The sequence below is a fragment of the Pogona vitticeps genome, chromosome 3 (genome assembly GCF_051106095.1).
Source record: "Pogona vitticeps strain Pit_001003342236 chromosome 3, PviZW2.1, whole genome shotgun sequence".
NCBI lineage: Eukaryota > Metazoa > Chordata > Lepidosauria > Squamata > Agamidae > Pogona > Pogona vitticeps.
This window is the reverse complement of record NC_135785.1, coordinates 149,325,749-149,341,935: the sequence shown is the minus strand read 5'-3', so window position 1 is coordinate 149,341,935 and position 16,187 is coordinate 149,325,749. Positions and strand designations below refer to the sequence as shown.

Sequence of the window (16,187 nt, the reverse complement as noted above, 5' to 3'; positions counted from 1 at the left end):
ATGAACTAATGAATCCTAGTCCAAATCAAGCCTGAATTCTCTCTAGAAGGAAAAATTATGGGCGTATCATGAGTAGATAGGACTTGCTGGAAATGACAATAATTCTGAGAGGATATGGAGACAGCAGGGGGAAAGCAGAGATTTCTGAAAATGGGACTGAATGAAATGATGAACATGGAGTGGGTGACTATACTGTCTAGCTTCTTTCCCAGCCATGGGGGCAGGGGAAGAAAATTGAATTGGGAGCTATGTATCAAATTTGTTGGCATGTAAAGCCTACATGCAGGCAAGAACCTTTCCTCTTGAGTCAAATCTCTTTCTATTTGGAGGAAGCAGCAAGAGAGAGAACAGCAGCTAGGTGTCAGCTCACATGCTACAGATAACCCAGTGAATAAGGCATGAATAGGAATTAATTTAAAGACTATGGTCATTCTCCTGTCCATTTCACAGGAGAAATCAGAAGATTAAATTTACATTTTGACTTATGTCTCTTCCCCTAGCCTTCAGGATCAGCTAATGGAGGCCTTCATACTTCAGGCAAAGAAGACACAAATCATTCCCTCCACTCAGGCACCTTATTACTTCACAGGCCCTGCTCCAAGTGAGGGATCCAAAGGTGTGATCAGACACAGAGGTGAACATCAGAAAAGCATGCAAAATGGTGAGAAGGGGATGACTCCAGTCAGAGAGAAGAAAAACTAAATATGGAATGCCTTCACTCCATAAAGGAAGCCACAGCCTTATGTTTGCCAGAGCTGAGCAGGACTGCTAATGACAGGACATTTTGGAAGTCATTCTTTCACAGGGTCACCATGAGTCATAGGTGATTTGATGGTACCTAAAATCAACAATTGTCTTTGAGGGCATATTTGGACTAAGTGTATTTGAACTCAATTGGACTTCATTTGTACAGAGGCAGGCAGAATCATTTGCAGACACAGTATCCAGGAATGTTCTCTTCTTTGGTTTACAATATTACAAGCCTCCAAAGCCCCTGCACTGCACCTTGTGTCAGACTACTCAAAAAAACTCTACTGAATTCAGAGGAACATATTTCCAGATACAGATGGTATTGTAGCCTAGATGTCAGAATTACTTATTTTATTGTAAATTTGCATATATTGTGTGTTGTTAAACTTCACATCTCACCCAGGGTCAACTGTTGGAAAAAAAGCCTCTCTGCGAGGTGCAGAGCTGCCTTTGCACGCCCGATCAGATAGAGAGAGATGCAGCATTGCTATGTCATATGGGGCAAGGCAGCTGGGCACAAGCAAGCCTTGAAGAAGGCTGTACAGATCCTCCTCGCCCTCCTTTCTCCATCGGCATTGGCAGAGGTGGCTGTGTCACTGCGAGTCGAAGCGGTTTCATTTTTGACCACGCAGCACTTTGGAGTGTTGAGGATTAGGAGTTTTTGTGCGGTTGGAAGAGAGCCTTTGCAGTCTCCATCGGAGGATTTTTATTTAAAAAAACAAAAAGGATCAAAAAGGGGAAAGCTGGAGAAGAGAGATTATTATTATTATTATTATTATTATTATTATTATTATTATTATTATTATTATTATTATTATTATTATTATTATTATTATTATTATTATTATTATTATTTTAAAAAAGCAGGGAGGCAAAGCAGATTTAAGGAGGTAGGATTGAGTGGGGCTGGGTCTCTGGTACTAAATAAATGATAGTTCATAATCACAGGATTTTTTTATAAAAAGAGGATAAACATTTAATAAATATTATTATGTTGGGTCAGGAACCAGGAGAAAAGCACAACCCTGCCCCAGCTGGGGGGGGGGCAGAATTTACAAATATATATTTAGACTGATTACAGAAGCAGCTAGATATATAGATTTCTATCTGTCTTTCTATCTGTCTTTCTATCTATCTATAAACTTATTGGTAAGATCTTTCGTTGGTTAGTGCTGTACATTTAATAGATGTTTGAGGACCAGACCTGTGCATTTAAGTTTATTTAGCTAAAGCTATCATTGGTGTTATGGGTCACAAAAAAGGACAAGGAGGGGGAAAGGGAAAACAGCCTGCTAAGCGTAAGGCCTCCACATGTTCTCTACCTGCAATTTTTTCATATGATGGTGACGAGTGGCCTGCTTATAGGTCTATGTGACAGAAGCTTAGCATCCTGGAAAGGGAACATGCCCAGGCCAGAGCAGTGGAGGGTGCTTCTACAGTGAGGAGGTTACATAGAGAGTCCAAGGCCCATAAATTAGCAGAACTCAGAGAATAGGAGACATAATGTTATCTCACAGTGCTATTCTAGAGGGAGAATGGCCCAACCCTTTGGGAGCCACTTCAGAGGCAGTTACTCCAGTATGGCAAACATGGGAGTCTATGATGTCAAGTCAGCAACAAGACCAACCACAGGTGTCAACAACATTCATGCAAACCCGAGAGGATGATGCCGAGGAATCACACAGCTAACCTGCACAGAAAGAGGAGGGTCCTGCTAAGATGCCATTGACAACATATGTAGGGATACAGTGAGATGAGAGTAACGCTGCACTGGGTACCACACAACCAGTGGGAGCTTGGCTGTGGGGCACTGGGAGCTATGTGATGCCAGTCTTTTCAGCCTCGCTTTTGCCAACAACACATTCAGGGGTATGGATGTTACTGAAACCTATACTGAGTGCAGCTCAGGGTCCGGTGGCAATTACCCAGGCGGTGATTGGTGTGGAAGTTAGTGCAGCAGTTCCCACAATGGTCCCTGATACAGGGTATAAATCAGGGCCGAGGGTAGCAATGCCTGAAGGTGATCAGTCCATACCACTCAATGATCATCTGCTTCCGGCTACAGTTGAGAACATTTGGATGATTAAATATGTAGATGTATTTGAACTCCTGAACAGAAAAATAGAGGAGAAGAAAAAAGACAACAATAAAGAGAGAGATAAGGAAAAGGTGTGGCAGTGTAAGCCAGACCATTGTTGGACAAATTGGTTACCAGGGTTCTTCATATATGCTAGTAAACTAATTCAGGCCCAACCAGAAAGAGCCTTCTCATTGATCCAATACATGTATATAATTTATAGGGCATATGTGGATTTTCCTGGGCATGGCATGCATGATTGTTTTATGATGAGGGGTTCCACTTCCAGGAAATGACAAAGAAACTGGGTATTCCATTGGTGGAAGAAAAGACTGGGGGGCCTTCTCAGGTGTGACATTTTGGGGCATTGAATGAGATACCATCCAACAGTCCAGTAGGCTTCCAGAGGTTGAGTTGGGTGAACTCAAAGTTAGGCTACAGCATTTAATGGCACAGAAAAAAGCCATATTGAGGCAGCTACTAGAAATGGTGGGCCACCTTAACTTTGTGTGCAAAGTGGTAGCCCCAAGTAGTCCTTTCTTGCAAAGGTTATATGATGCCATGAAGGGCCTTACAAGACCTCATCACAGGAGAAGACTAACAATGGGTCTGAAGGAAGATTTGCAAGTTTGGCTAATGATTTTGGAGGAATTCAATGGAATCTCATTCTGGTGAGAGGAGTTGCGTTCAGGGTCTGAACTGCAGGTTCAGACCAATGCAGCAGGGTGAAATGGTTACAGAACCTTTTTCAAAGGTAAGTGGTTTGCAGGGATGTGGCCGGTAGAGTGGCACAGTCAGAGAGTCACCAGAGACCTCACATTTTTGAGCTTTTTCCAATAGTTGGTGCTTTGTCGTTATGGGCTCATGAATGGGCTAACTCTGTGGTAACATTCTGGTGCGATAACCAGGCTGTGGTGCACATTGTTAACTCCTTGTCATCTAGATCTAGGAGGGTAACGGTGCTGGTTAGACCCATCACTTTGAGGTGCTTATGCTTTAATATAATTCTCCAGGCTTGTCATGTTCCCGGGGTTGATAATTCCATTGTGATAGTCTGTCCCGTCAACAGATGGACTGGTTCAGGGCACTGGCGCCGGGTGCACAAGCTCAGCCAGACATCCTACCAGACGAGGTATGGAATCTTGGAGGGCTAAAGCTAATAGATCCATGAGTCTTGCAGTGGCACAAGAACTTGCCATAGTTATACCACAGCATGCAAAGAATATTTCACTTTTTGTGAAAAACAGGGACTGGGTTATGATTGGCCAGCATCTGATGATAATTTTATGCAATTTGTGGTTCATTTTCATAAGAAGGGACTGGCCCCTAGATCTGTTCAGGGCAGGATGTCTGCCCTGGCCTTTTATGCTAAGGCTCAGGTTTGCAAAGGGTTCACAATCTACTTCCGTATTTGGAAGATGATCGAAGGGTGGAGAAGAGAGCGAGGCAGAACAGGTGATACCTGTACACCAATATCACCAGCCATATTGGCCGATCTGGGAGGTACTTGGGAGTTTGTCTATGAGGACCAATTTGAGGTTTGCTTGTTTAGTGCTGCTACACTCATCGAGTTTTTTGGGGAACTATGGATCAGCAAATTAGTGGCTGCATCCAAACATGGCACTTCACTATCCTCTCTGCAGAGGAAGAATGTGGTCGTATCAGAGCATCAGATTGCCATTCACCTATGTAGCTCAAAAACAGACCAATTAAGTAAGGGACAGGTGTTGCTGTTGGGGCAATGTTCTGAAGGTGAGATATGTCCAGTGAGGGCTGTGCATGAGTATCTGCGATGTAGGGGTGAGGAAGGTGGTTGTTTTTTATGCCACAAGGATAAGTCACCATTAACAAAATACCAGGTTCCGAAAATTACTTTCCAATCCTTATGCAAGGCCGGGATTCTGGGTTGGCATTTTGGAATGCATTCCTTCAAGACTGGTGCTGCATCTACAGCAGCTGCCCTTTAGTATGCTATCGATGATATCAAGAAAGTAGGCAAATGGTTGTTGCAAAAATACTGTGCTTATGTTCGCCCTTTGCCACAGTATTAGGTGCTGCTGTGTTCTGCTCTGTTATTTGTTGTTGCAGGTCCAGAGAAGCTATTGGCTTGATTTTGAGTTCTGTTGATTGGGCATAGTTACTTTTTGGGCGCTGTCAGATATGTCAGTCGGACCAGTTGGCGTCACAATCTCGGCCTCGGTGAAGTGGCAGCAGTGGAATGGAAGGTATGGAGAGGCATGTTCTGGAATGGATTCATGGAATTGGCATTCCAGGATTCTCCACAGGTGCCCCCTGACATTCTGGTGATTCATTTGGGAGGCAGTGACTTAGCCCAAGGGTCGGAGAAGTTGCTGATCCTCTAGGTCATTGCGGACCTCAGAGCTTTTGTGGCATGGTGCCCCAAAACACGCATTATCTGGTCAGCAATAATTTGACGGCTGGTGTGGAAAGGCGCTCATGACCCCAGGTGAATTGATTGAGCCCGGAAGAGAGTCAACAGAGAGGGTGCCACAGCTGTTCGGCAAGGCCTGGAGTCCATTGTTGCACATCCTCCAGTGGCAGTTTCTTGGCAGGAGCTGTATAGAGAGCATGGAGTACACCTGTCAGGTCTGGGGTTAGATATATTTCTAAAGGATTTATAAGGGGGCGTAGGGCTGAAATATTCAGCATGGTGGGGGGCATGGGGCATATTAAGCAGTCCCTATGCAGTGGTGGGCAATGCGAAAGATAAGGGTTAGCTGAGTTCCAAATAAGTCACCCCCTCCTTTCAGAATGGCAGTAGCAGAAATTTCAGCTGAGAGGAGGGAGGCTGGGGACTGCAGGGGATGCTGAGCATTTAGGTTTGGAGGCCCAGATGGGCCAGACCTGGGGTACCACAGCTATTGGAAACATGGAGGCGTGCTACTGTATATGATGTGAAAATGCCCCTCCTGTATAGGAACTCGAATGGTGGTCTGGATCGGAAGGTTGACTCCAGTCACGGACCAGTTTGGTGCACTACGGTAGGCCCCCTTGTAAAAGGGAAGTTCCAAGTATAAATAAGTTAATAAAGTTGTGGCCCTAGTTATTCCATATATCTGTGTCTGTCTCGTTATTCCAGGCAAAGGAGTCAGCTTCTGGGATTTCCCCTTGCTTGCTGCCTATGTATGAATGGTAGTAAGCACAAGTGGGGATTCTAGAGCATCTCGATTGCTGACACTGGTGTTGCCAACATTCAAATTGTCCTTCTCTACATAAATCTTGGCATCCTTTTTCTTCTGGTAATGCGGGCCTGATATTGCAAGGAAAATGTCAAAACCATTTCACACTACTGGTACTTTGAATACTGAACACAGAAACAATTTTGCACATTTCTAAACCAGAGACTTTTGGAAGAATTTATTTCTTTTGAGTTGTGAAGCTTTTTCTTTGCACAGTGATATAAATCAATGGTTTTATATGGTTCTTTTAAAAGCCAGCATATGCTGTATAAACTTTAATATACTTTTGTGTGTGTGTGTCTGTGTGTGTGTGTGTGTGTGTGTGCCAGGTGGAGAAGGGTCCGAACTACCAGTTTGGCAATTCATGCCCATTTGTCCAGATGAACAGGTGCTTGATGATTCCCAGCCCTGTCTCCTCTGGCAGACACTCACTCAGAAGCAGTGTCCCAGCTTACCTGCCCTGCCTCATCCAGGTGCTGCCCCTGAGTGGGTACCCATCGGAGGCCATGGGGCTGGGAACTGCCAAACACCTGTTTGTCCACAGGATGAACCAACATGAACTGCAGTCTGTGCCCATCTCTAATGGTGGGTGTATTTGTGCATATTTTTCAACTGTAGACCTTTTTCAGTTACCCACATTTAAAAAAATACATGGGTTTTTTTTTGAAAAAAATCATGTTTCATTTTTCTGAAGTGTATCACAAACCTTTCCAATGTGCAGATTTTAACACTGAGGTGCTCTTTTATCACAGACTAAATCACAGGAGGTGCCAAATGAATATTTTCACTATTTGAATTTTTCCCCTCTCATCCTTTGAATGCAAATTCTGTCTTGAAAACAGAAAAAAAATATGTTTTCACTGAGAATTCTGAATCATTTTTCCCCTATTATGCTAAGTCTGTCTTTTCATATTTGTCTATCCATCACTTCTTTATAGGCGTTTCTGCACATCACTGCTGCAACCACATTTGATGATGGGTCTGACAGTGGGGGAGCATGTTTTGCATCCAGTGGGCAACCTGGGCTGGCTCACTGGGTTACTGTGAGTGGCATCTTGTATGTACTAAAAATTATCCTACAATACCTCCTAGGTTCCAGTCATAAAAGCACCTTTTTGTCTTCAATTACTGACAAATGCCAAAGGGAAAAGCCTTCTGATTTATTGCTTCAGTTGAGTTCTCCTTGTCCTATTTCTGAGCTGTGAGAGAGGACTCCTCATCCATTCCATTCACATTGATAATTGTCATGTTAAATGATCTGGCTGCTAGCTAAACAAGTGGAACACATTGTGCATACAAATGTCACTGCGTATCCTTGATGCTCAGCAATAACAATTCTGCAGTGCCCTTGGCTAGTGCAGCCCGTATGACAATCTGATTAGCAAGGACATGAGGGAATGGTCAAGAAATGACACTGAACTTTCAAGGGTAACATAGAATACAGTGTGCCTGACAGAATGCCTGCTTTCTGAAAAATAGCAGGGCATCACTATCCTCACATGCCAGTGTAATGCAGAGAGTTCAGCCTATACACTCGATGGGAACTCTGTCTGAATAGCCAGTTCTACTCCAGTGAGCACATTATCCAGATGTTAGTGCAGGACTTGCTGGGATACAACGACATGGCACTACACAAAGGACATCCGAATTGCTCCATGTAGTGCAAAATGCTCGCAAAGTAAAACATGAACACTTCTCAAACCACAAATACAACTGGCTGATGCCTTATAACATGCCATTTGTTAAGGCATCAGCCTTAACAAGGATCAGGATGGAATCAGGATGGAAGGGACCCTATGGATCATCAGGTCCAGCCCCTGTCAAGGAGGCCCAGTGAGGAACGGAATCTCTAGCTCCACAGTCAGATGCCTAAACCACTGATTATGAAGGATTCTTCCCGGAGGAGCATTCATTGTAGTTTACATGCAGTGATGACATGGGTATTTTTCCTGCTGTCTAGACAGTGCAGAGATTAAACTGGTACAGCTGTGACAAAGTTTGACTGCAAACGCCCCATTTTTATGCTCTTTTTCACCACCTTCTGCTGGACTGTGTTCCATTTTGTAAGAGTAGCAGAGTTCAAATGGTAAAAGCTGTGTGTGCTCTTTTCTGAAGGCACAGAACTCTGAAGAAAGAAAGCTAAGCTATGGCCTGCACCTGGGGCTTTTTCCATGTTCTTTTATCATTAAATTAAAATTTAGCATTATTTGAGGATATTTTGGGGCAGTTTAACTGGATTAATTTGCTGTATATATGTATTTGGAATTTAACCCAGCTATACACTTTTTTGTGCTGGTTTGTTACATTATATCTTGAATAACATGTTGAATCAGTATTCTATCAGTTTTACTGTAATATTCACATACTGTGGTGTCTTTGTTTGTTTCAGCCTTGTATATTGCTTCTGGTTGGTGTGGCTGGGTGGGATCTTTCTGGGCTGGGATGACTGTAAATCCACCCAATTGTTCCTTCTCTGCCTCTGGATTCAAAGAGAGCCCTGCCTGTCTCCTCAGTGTATTTCATTCCCTGTCCTGAGTATGATGGAAGCAGGTAGTCTGTTGAGACCTGTTGTTCAAAACAATCATGTTTTTAGCTTGTTATCTGTTCACTGTTAAGTAAATGAAACCTTTTATTCTTTCTTCAACTCAGAGTACATTGTTGAAACTACAAGTACCAATTATTGGAAAAAAAGGAATGGACTCTGGGAACTGCAGGGCTATTCTACTCCGTGACTCGTTGCACATCTGCTACACAGCTGGAGGAATCTAATCACAATTCAATAGTTTGTACCCTACTTTGTAAACCACTATCTTTCTGGATTATGTTTTTTTTTGTTTTTTTTTTGCCAGAGAAGACAGTAAACATATGAAATAATAATAAATGTGCAGAGATGTGATGAGTTCCCCAGTGTTCATTCCCAGGGGTCCTCGCAGACTTTTGATACCTTGCATAGGCACTTTTCTTTTCAATTAAAAAAATTCCCTCAAGGTCCTGAATAATATACAAATACTGTATATTATTCAGTTAAATCAGTTCACTGGTTATTGTGTTATTTAATGAAAGTTTTCACAATATTGGACAGGCATTGGGCATTCCCCCACCCCCAATAAACATGCACGTACTGCTTGCATACGCTTAACTGTTAACTAACTGATAGCCCTTTAGCAAAATCTTTAGTTAAATAAAACAGCAACACGGCAGTGGGGGTGGGGGAGAGAAGTACAGTCATCCCTGACAATTCAATGGATCCCTGGTTGTTGGAGAATGCACGGGGGTGTGACGTGGTCCGGGTAAGTGGTACATTTTACACATCTGAGTGCCCTTTTAGAGTTATTTATGACTCCAAATCCCCAAGAGGATTCTACATGCTCGCAGGCAGAATTGCCTTTGGTTGTAACTCACTAATGTGTGTGAAGTGGTGCTCTTCCAGAAGAGGCTTTTATCATTCAATTTCCCTGCCTTGTTCATGGAAATTTATGGGGGGGGAGGGGGTTCAGATGACATTGATTTCCATTTGTGTATTCTCACTGCCGCTGCTTCTTTTCCTTCTTCCCGGAAAAAAACCTGTTAAGGAGGAAAATGCAGGATAGCTTCTCTCTCTCTCTCTCTCTCTCTCTCTCTCTCTCTCTCTCTCTCTCTCTCTCTCTCTCTCTGTGCATGTGTGTGTTTGTGTGTCTTTACGTGTATGTGTGTGCATGCTTTAAACACTCGAAAGTGCTATATAAATCTGATGCACTGTTAATAACAACCAAAATACTAATACACAGTGTAAACAATTTAGCTTGGCCCTTTTCCAGCCTCTCCTTATGATCAGAAAAGCACTCAGCCATCTATTTTGTTTTTAGTGGATTTTAAACAAAAACAAAAGATATGTCCATTTCAAATATCTTGGCAGAGTCCATCAAGTAAAACCAAAGGCAGCATAAAATTCCAATCTGTACAAGAGGCAGTAAGGAGTGCTTCCCCAAAAATAATCTTACACAGAAAGTGCCTGATCTTGTTAATGTCGGGGGTGGGGTGGGGGGATCAAATCCACGGAATAAATAAAGGTTAATTCTGCATGTGGACCATCTCATCCATGGTTTAATTGCTGTTGCATTCTTCTTATTCTGTAAAATATGCCTTAGACAGGGCTGTGTGAAACAGAGGAAGATGTTTTTCAACATGCAAAACCACTTAAACATGATCTTCTCCACTCTGAAAATAGGTTAAAGCTTTCTTAATAAATAAATAAATAAATAGAGGTGAAATGTTTATGAAATACATAATCTAAGTGTGCCATCTGCTGGAGGAAATCTATTTCAACACTGCTATTTTGTCCTAATTGTGGAGAAACCTTGCTCATTCAAGCCTCATTTTGTCTGACTTGCTTCTCAAGATGTATGATAGGAACGGAAAAGAAAGTAACTGAGTGCTGGTTGGTTGGTTTTTCTACAAAATTGTCCCACTTGAAATCACTTGAATCCATGAGACTAATACAGTGTCTGTGCATTTTTCAAATTCCCATCATCTGTAATTCTTTTTCTCCTTTTCCTTTCCAAATTATAGTTAATGTGCATGAATAAAAACAAATGTGCAAAGCAGTGCAAATGCTAGAAAATGCATATGTGAAAAAATGTCCATTAATGGGGTGGGAGAAATGCATATAAATCATATGTTTAAAAAAATGTGTAAACCAAACTGCATTTTTTTTTAAAAAAATTGCATATAAATGCACACACATTTTTGTGGGGTAGAGGAAAAAAGTGTATCAACTCATTATAAAACCTAGGATAGAAATGCTGGAGAGTTTCAGAGCAATTGAACAACTATATCAGTTTCTTATATCCCTGGTGCTAACTAGGTGTGGACTGGATAGATCAAGTGTCAGGTGGATAAAAAACTGACTACGGAATCATACTCAGAGGGTGATGATTAATGTCCTTCTCTAAATGGGAGGAGATAGCAAGTGAGGTACCCGACTTGGATGAGGGAATGCAGGGAATGCTTGTCAAATTTGCAGATGGTACCAAATTGGGCGGAATAGCTAATACCCTAGAAGACAGAAACAAAATTCAAAATAAATTTGATAGGATGGAGCACTGGACCAAAAACAACATAATGAAATTCAACAGGGATAAGTGCTAAGCACCTTGGAAAAAGAAATCAATTGCACAGTTAGAAGATGGGGGATACCTGGGCCAGCAAAACTACGAGTGAGAAGGATCTTGGAATTGTCATAGATCACAAGCTAAATATGAGCCACCAGTGTAATACACTGTTCAACCATCTCGTCCTCTGTCGTCCCCTACTCCTGTTGCTTCACACTTTCCCAACATCAGGGTCTTTTCCAGGGAGTCTTCTCTTCTCATGAGATGGCCAAAGTATTGGAGCCTCAACATCAGGATCTGTCCTTCCAGTGAGCACTCAGGGTTGATTTCCTTCAGAACGGATAGCTTTGTTCTCCTTGCAGTCCAGAGGACTCTCAAGAATCTCCTCCAGCACCACAATTCAAAAGCATCAATTCTTAGGCAGTCAACTTTCTTTAGGCTGCATTAATAGAAGTATAGTTTCCAAATTCTGCGAGGTGCTGGTCTCTTTCTATTCAGCACTGGTTAGGCCTCACCTTGAGTATTGTGTCCAGTTCTGGGCACCACACTTCAAGATGAATGATAACAAATTTGAACAAGTTCTGAGGAGGATGACAAGGATGATCAGGGGGCTGGAAACCAAGGTTTATGAGGAAAGGCTGAAAGAATTGGGCAAGTTTAGCCTTGAGAAAAGAAGACTGAGGGATGATATGATAGCACTTTTCAAATATTTGAAAGGCTGTCATACAGAGGAGGGGCAGGATCTGTTCTCAATCATCCCGGAGTGCAGGACATGCAACAATTGGCTCAGGTTAAAGGAAGCCAGATTTCGGTTGAATCTCAGGAAAAACTTCCTAACTGTTAGAGCAGTACGATTATGGAACCAGTTACCTCGGGAGTTGATGAGTGCTCCAATGCTAGAGGCATTTGAGAAAAACTTAGATAATGACCTGGCAGATATGCTTTGATGGTATTCCTGCATTGAGCAGGAGGTTGGACTTGATGGCCTTGTAGGCCCCTTCCCACTTCATTATTCTATTATCCTTTTGGCCAAATTTCGTAAAAGGAAATAGTACAAAATATACATATCTTGTAATATTAGGGAGCAGGCAAGCAGTACAAAATAATAGCTGCAATCTTTCAGATGTTGTTGAACCTGAACATCACTTTTCTATGATTTTATGAGGCTGACCCAAACTCCTCAAAAGCTGAACAGAGAAGCAGATACAGATGAGCCCAAGCTCATCCCAGGAAGACACAGTCACAAAGACCACTGACTCATTAGATCTCTCTTTCTAGGGCAAATTTAGAAGCAAGACCAGGGGATGACAGAAGCCATTCTGGGATACTTACCACTGTACTGGTCAACCATATGATGAGGGGGGGCATCTAAATCCACTGGCTTGAAAAAAGGATATCAAAAATGAAGCTGCAAGTTTATCATGGAGGACAAGGCAAGAGCCAGGGACTACCCATTCTCCTGAAAAGAGTATTGAGCTGGGTTCTGCCCATGATTTAACAAAGTGTTCAGGTTGCCATATTGCCCTCTTGGCTAGGCTTTGTCTGCATTCTAGCTATGCCACCTGGTGCCCATTTGGACCATCCTCTGTCTGAGATCCCCAGCTTTTTGTTTGTTTGTTTAAATTATATGGTTCTAACCATTGCAGATCAAGAAGCAGGGAAAAACAGCAAAAGAGCTGGGCACTGTTTTGTACAGTTTTTCTCTATGAAGAGTAGCTATTGTGTATATGGAGCCAATGATCATTCTCTCTCTGTTCCCAGGGGAATGTTACAGTTTGTGGGAAAGCCTCCCTGGAACAGTTAGTCTCAATCTTTTCTTTTTTCTTTCTTTCTTTTTTTTCCCTTTTGTTTTCTTTGTCCTTTTAGGAGTCTTCTTGGGATCCCGAGCCCCATGTCAACACAAAAATATATCTTTCAGAAACTTTTCACATTTTTTTCAGTCTGTAGCCCTCTTCAAATGTGCCAGAGGTCAATGTGGTCCCCACTGAGAATAGCAGCCTTGGACGAAAGGAGGTGCCAAGGAGTGCAGTAAATGTAGGACTAGTGCATTAGTCTCCCACGTAAGCCAAGTGGTGCTCAAGGTGTTGCAAGAGAGACTATGGTTGTTAGATGAAGGGAAGAGGAAGAGGTGCAGGCGGAGAGTTTCACAAGGCATAGTGCTTTGAGCCCTATAATAATAATGTAAATTATATCTTCAGTGTGGAAGGAATTGTCACTCACGAATTGGCCTTCTCAGCCACACTAGATGCTATTCCAAGTCTTTCGTACAGAGCACGTTACCATAGTCTCTCGAGACTGAAGGATACCTAATCATCAAAAAGTAAGACTAAAAAGTCAGAGGTTTCTAAAAAAATTACTTTGGTTGCTCACTCTGGGCTTCACTGTTGCTCAGGGTGCAACAACTTGAAGAAAAAGTTCTCCCAGTATCTGAGTATACGTCCACTGTTCAAGAAACAGTGCCAAAAACCATCATTACCAATATTACTCATTGCTTTTGAGCATTTCCAGAAAGAGAAGTTGACTTCAATTAAAGGATCTGTGGAGGGTTTGGGGGGTTTGGGTTTTGTTTCTATTGTTTTTGTTTTGCTTTTTTTATTTTTGTTTTTGTTTTGAATGGAAAACTAAGCAAAGAAGGGAAGATAATTGATGAAACTTGAGAAAATAAAAGAAAGAAAGAAACCCAAAGCCTGTGAGAACAGAAGGGGTATTATAACAGTAATATAAAAGATGTTAATGCAGGCAGAAGATAAAACAATAGCCTTAAAATGTATGGCAAGAATATTTAGCTAAGGAAAGCAAAGGGGAAGATTGGAATAGAATGTGGAATAGGAGGATAACAAAAAATATGTCAGTAAGGGTTAAGAAAATTGTTGTAAAACTGCAGAGAGATAGTACTTGATGCTGTGAAAATGAATTTATTAAATGAAGCAGTCTTTAAGCTGGGGATGTAAAATAGAAAAGGGGACTTATTTACATGTGTGGTGGTCTTGTGAAAAGAGAAAAAAGGAGTAGTCACAAACTTAGATAAACAACACACTGCGTATGGACGTACAAATGTCTTCAGTGATAGCTCCTTTGAATAAGATTAGTAACAACCAATTAAGTTGGGAAGAAAAAGAATTAATTGTTAATATGGTAACTGTGGCAAGGTTAATTATTGCAAAGACTACAACAGTCAACAACATGGAAGATTAGTATAAAGAAATGTAAATGTGCTTGTTAATGATAAAATAAATTGTCAGCTTAATAGACAAATAGAAAGTATTTTTATTACATGTATTTGAGAAATGGAAAGGTTTTACTCCTGGTGAAGAAGACCCATTGTATTTTTGGAAAGAAAACGGGCAACAACATAATATGAAAAAATAAGTGAGTAAACAATAATATAAATTGATATGTGAATTGGCAAATAGACCTGAGTAGAGATGGGCATGAATAGGAAAAATGGTGATTTGTTTTGATAAAGAATAACAAATTTGCAGGTTTTTTCCTGATGAACTGATGAATCTGTCTATTTATTTTTGCCTTTAAAACCATATAAAACATTTCCCCAAGCACCTAGAGACATCCAAATCACAGTAACACTTCCCTTGTTCCTCCTCTACATTCTCTGTAAATTTGGTGAAGTTTAGATTTCAGATGTCTGAGTTACAGTATACACCCACAAAGAGGGCCTTCCAGGAAAGTTCTTACCAGGCATTTAGACACCAACATTGATTGATTGATTGATTGATTGATTGATTGATTGATTGATTGATTGATTGATTGATTGATTGATTGATTGATTGATTGATTGATTGATTGATTGATTTGATTTGATTTGATTTGATTTGATTTGATTTTTGCCCTGCCCCCCTAGACAATGTCTACTAATCACATAGAAGCTTCTACTCTCTAAATTTGGAGAAGATTGGGTTTCAAACTTCCAAGTTATACACTGAGGAAAGTGCCCTTTAATAGCTGGCTAGGGGAATCCAATCTTCACCAAACTTGGAGGGATTGTATGGGAGCATAAGGGGAAGCCACTCTGTGATTTTGGTGTGTCTAGATGACGGGGGGCATTCTATAGCCCAATGAATCAATGAGTCAAAAATCACTAAAGATTTGTTAATTCATATTTATTGGGGACATCAACTCAGATTAATACAAATCAACAATTTAACATTTTTTATTAATTTTACAATTCATTTTTAATTCTTGCCCATCTCTAGTTCTGAGTAGTGAGGGGAACACAAGGCTATATAAGTGTGTGTCGGCTCCCCTCACACACACTTTTCTTCTTCTTTTGCCTCTTGGTTTAATATAATTGTATGATACTGTATTATGGCTTGTTTATTTTGTTTGTCATAGTTTTTTTAAAAAATTAAAAAGATCTGTGGAGGTAATTGTCTGCTTTTTTTTTTAGTTTATTTTTTTATTTTTATTAAAGCAAACTACAACCAAATACAGAATAAGAAGAAAAGAAAAGAAAAAAGAATAACACAAAATAAACCCTTCAGAGGACAAAGATTCCAACCTCCTTTCGATCCCAGTTTCCCCAGGTTTCCGGTGAGCCTTGAAAAAAGTAATAGACATAAAACATTTTGCCCTAAACTTTTGTCTTTTCCTGAGCCCAAACATATATTAAGTTCCAACTTTGTTTTACATAGTCTCTTGGTTGTTCTTGTAGCACTTCTGAGAGTGCATCTAATTCTGTGATATCCAACAGTTTCTTTAGGAACTCCTCCATCGTGGGCATTTCTTCACTTTTCCATTTTTGGGCCCAGAGTAACCTAGCAGCTACGAGTATATACATTACACAATATTTGATTTCCTTATCAGTAATTTCTGACATAATGTTTAATAGTGCTATTTCAGGTTTAAATTTAATTTCTGTTGAATGATTTCTTTTATTATTTCCCACACCTATGTCCAATATCTCTTAACTTTTTCACATGTCCACCACCTATGATAATAAGTTCCTGGGTTTTTGTTTGTTTGTTTGTTTGTTTGTTTTTTACACTTCCAACAAACATTGCTATTTTGATCTGAGACTGATGTGCAGCAAAGTTTTTCTGTAGAAAACTACTG

The 16,187-nt window shown here is 40.9% G+C and overlaps 2 long non-coding RNA genes across 2 annotated transcripts in view; both read left to right on the top strand.

The window, feature by feature from the left end:
- LOC144588445 (uncharacterized) overlaps positions 1 to 16,187 on the top strand; it is a 407,977-nt gene that overhangs the window by 44,094 nt on the left and 347,696 nt on the right. The gene's annotated exons all lie outside the window — the stretch shown is intronic.
- LOC140705457 (uncharacterized) overlaps positions 7,156 to 16,187 on the top strand; it is a 46,894-nt gene continuing 37,862 nt past the window's right edge. Inside the window, exon 1 of the long non-coding RNA XR_012084843.2 lies at positions 7,156 to 9,317. This is a non-coding gene — a long non-coding RNA (uncharacterized LOC140705457). The remainder of the gene's footprint in view (positions 9,318 to 16,187) is intronic.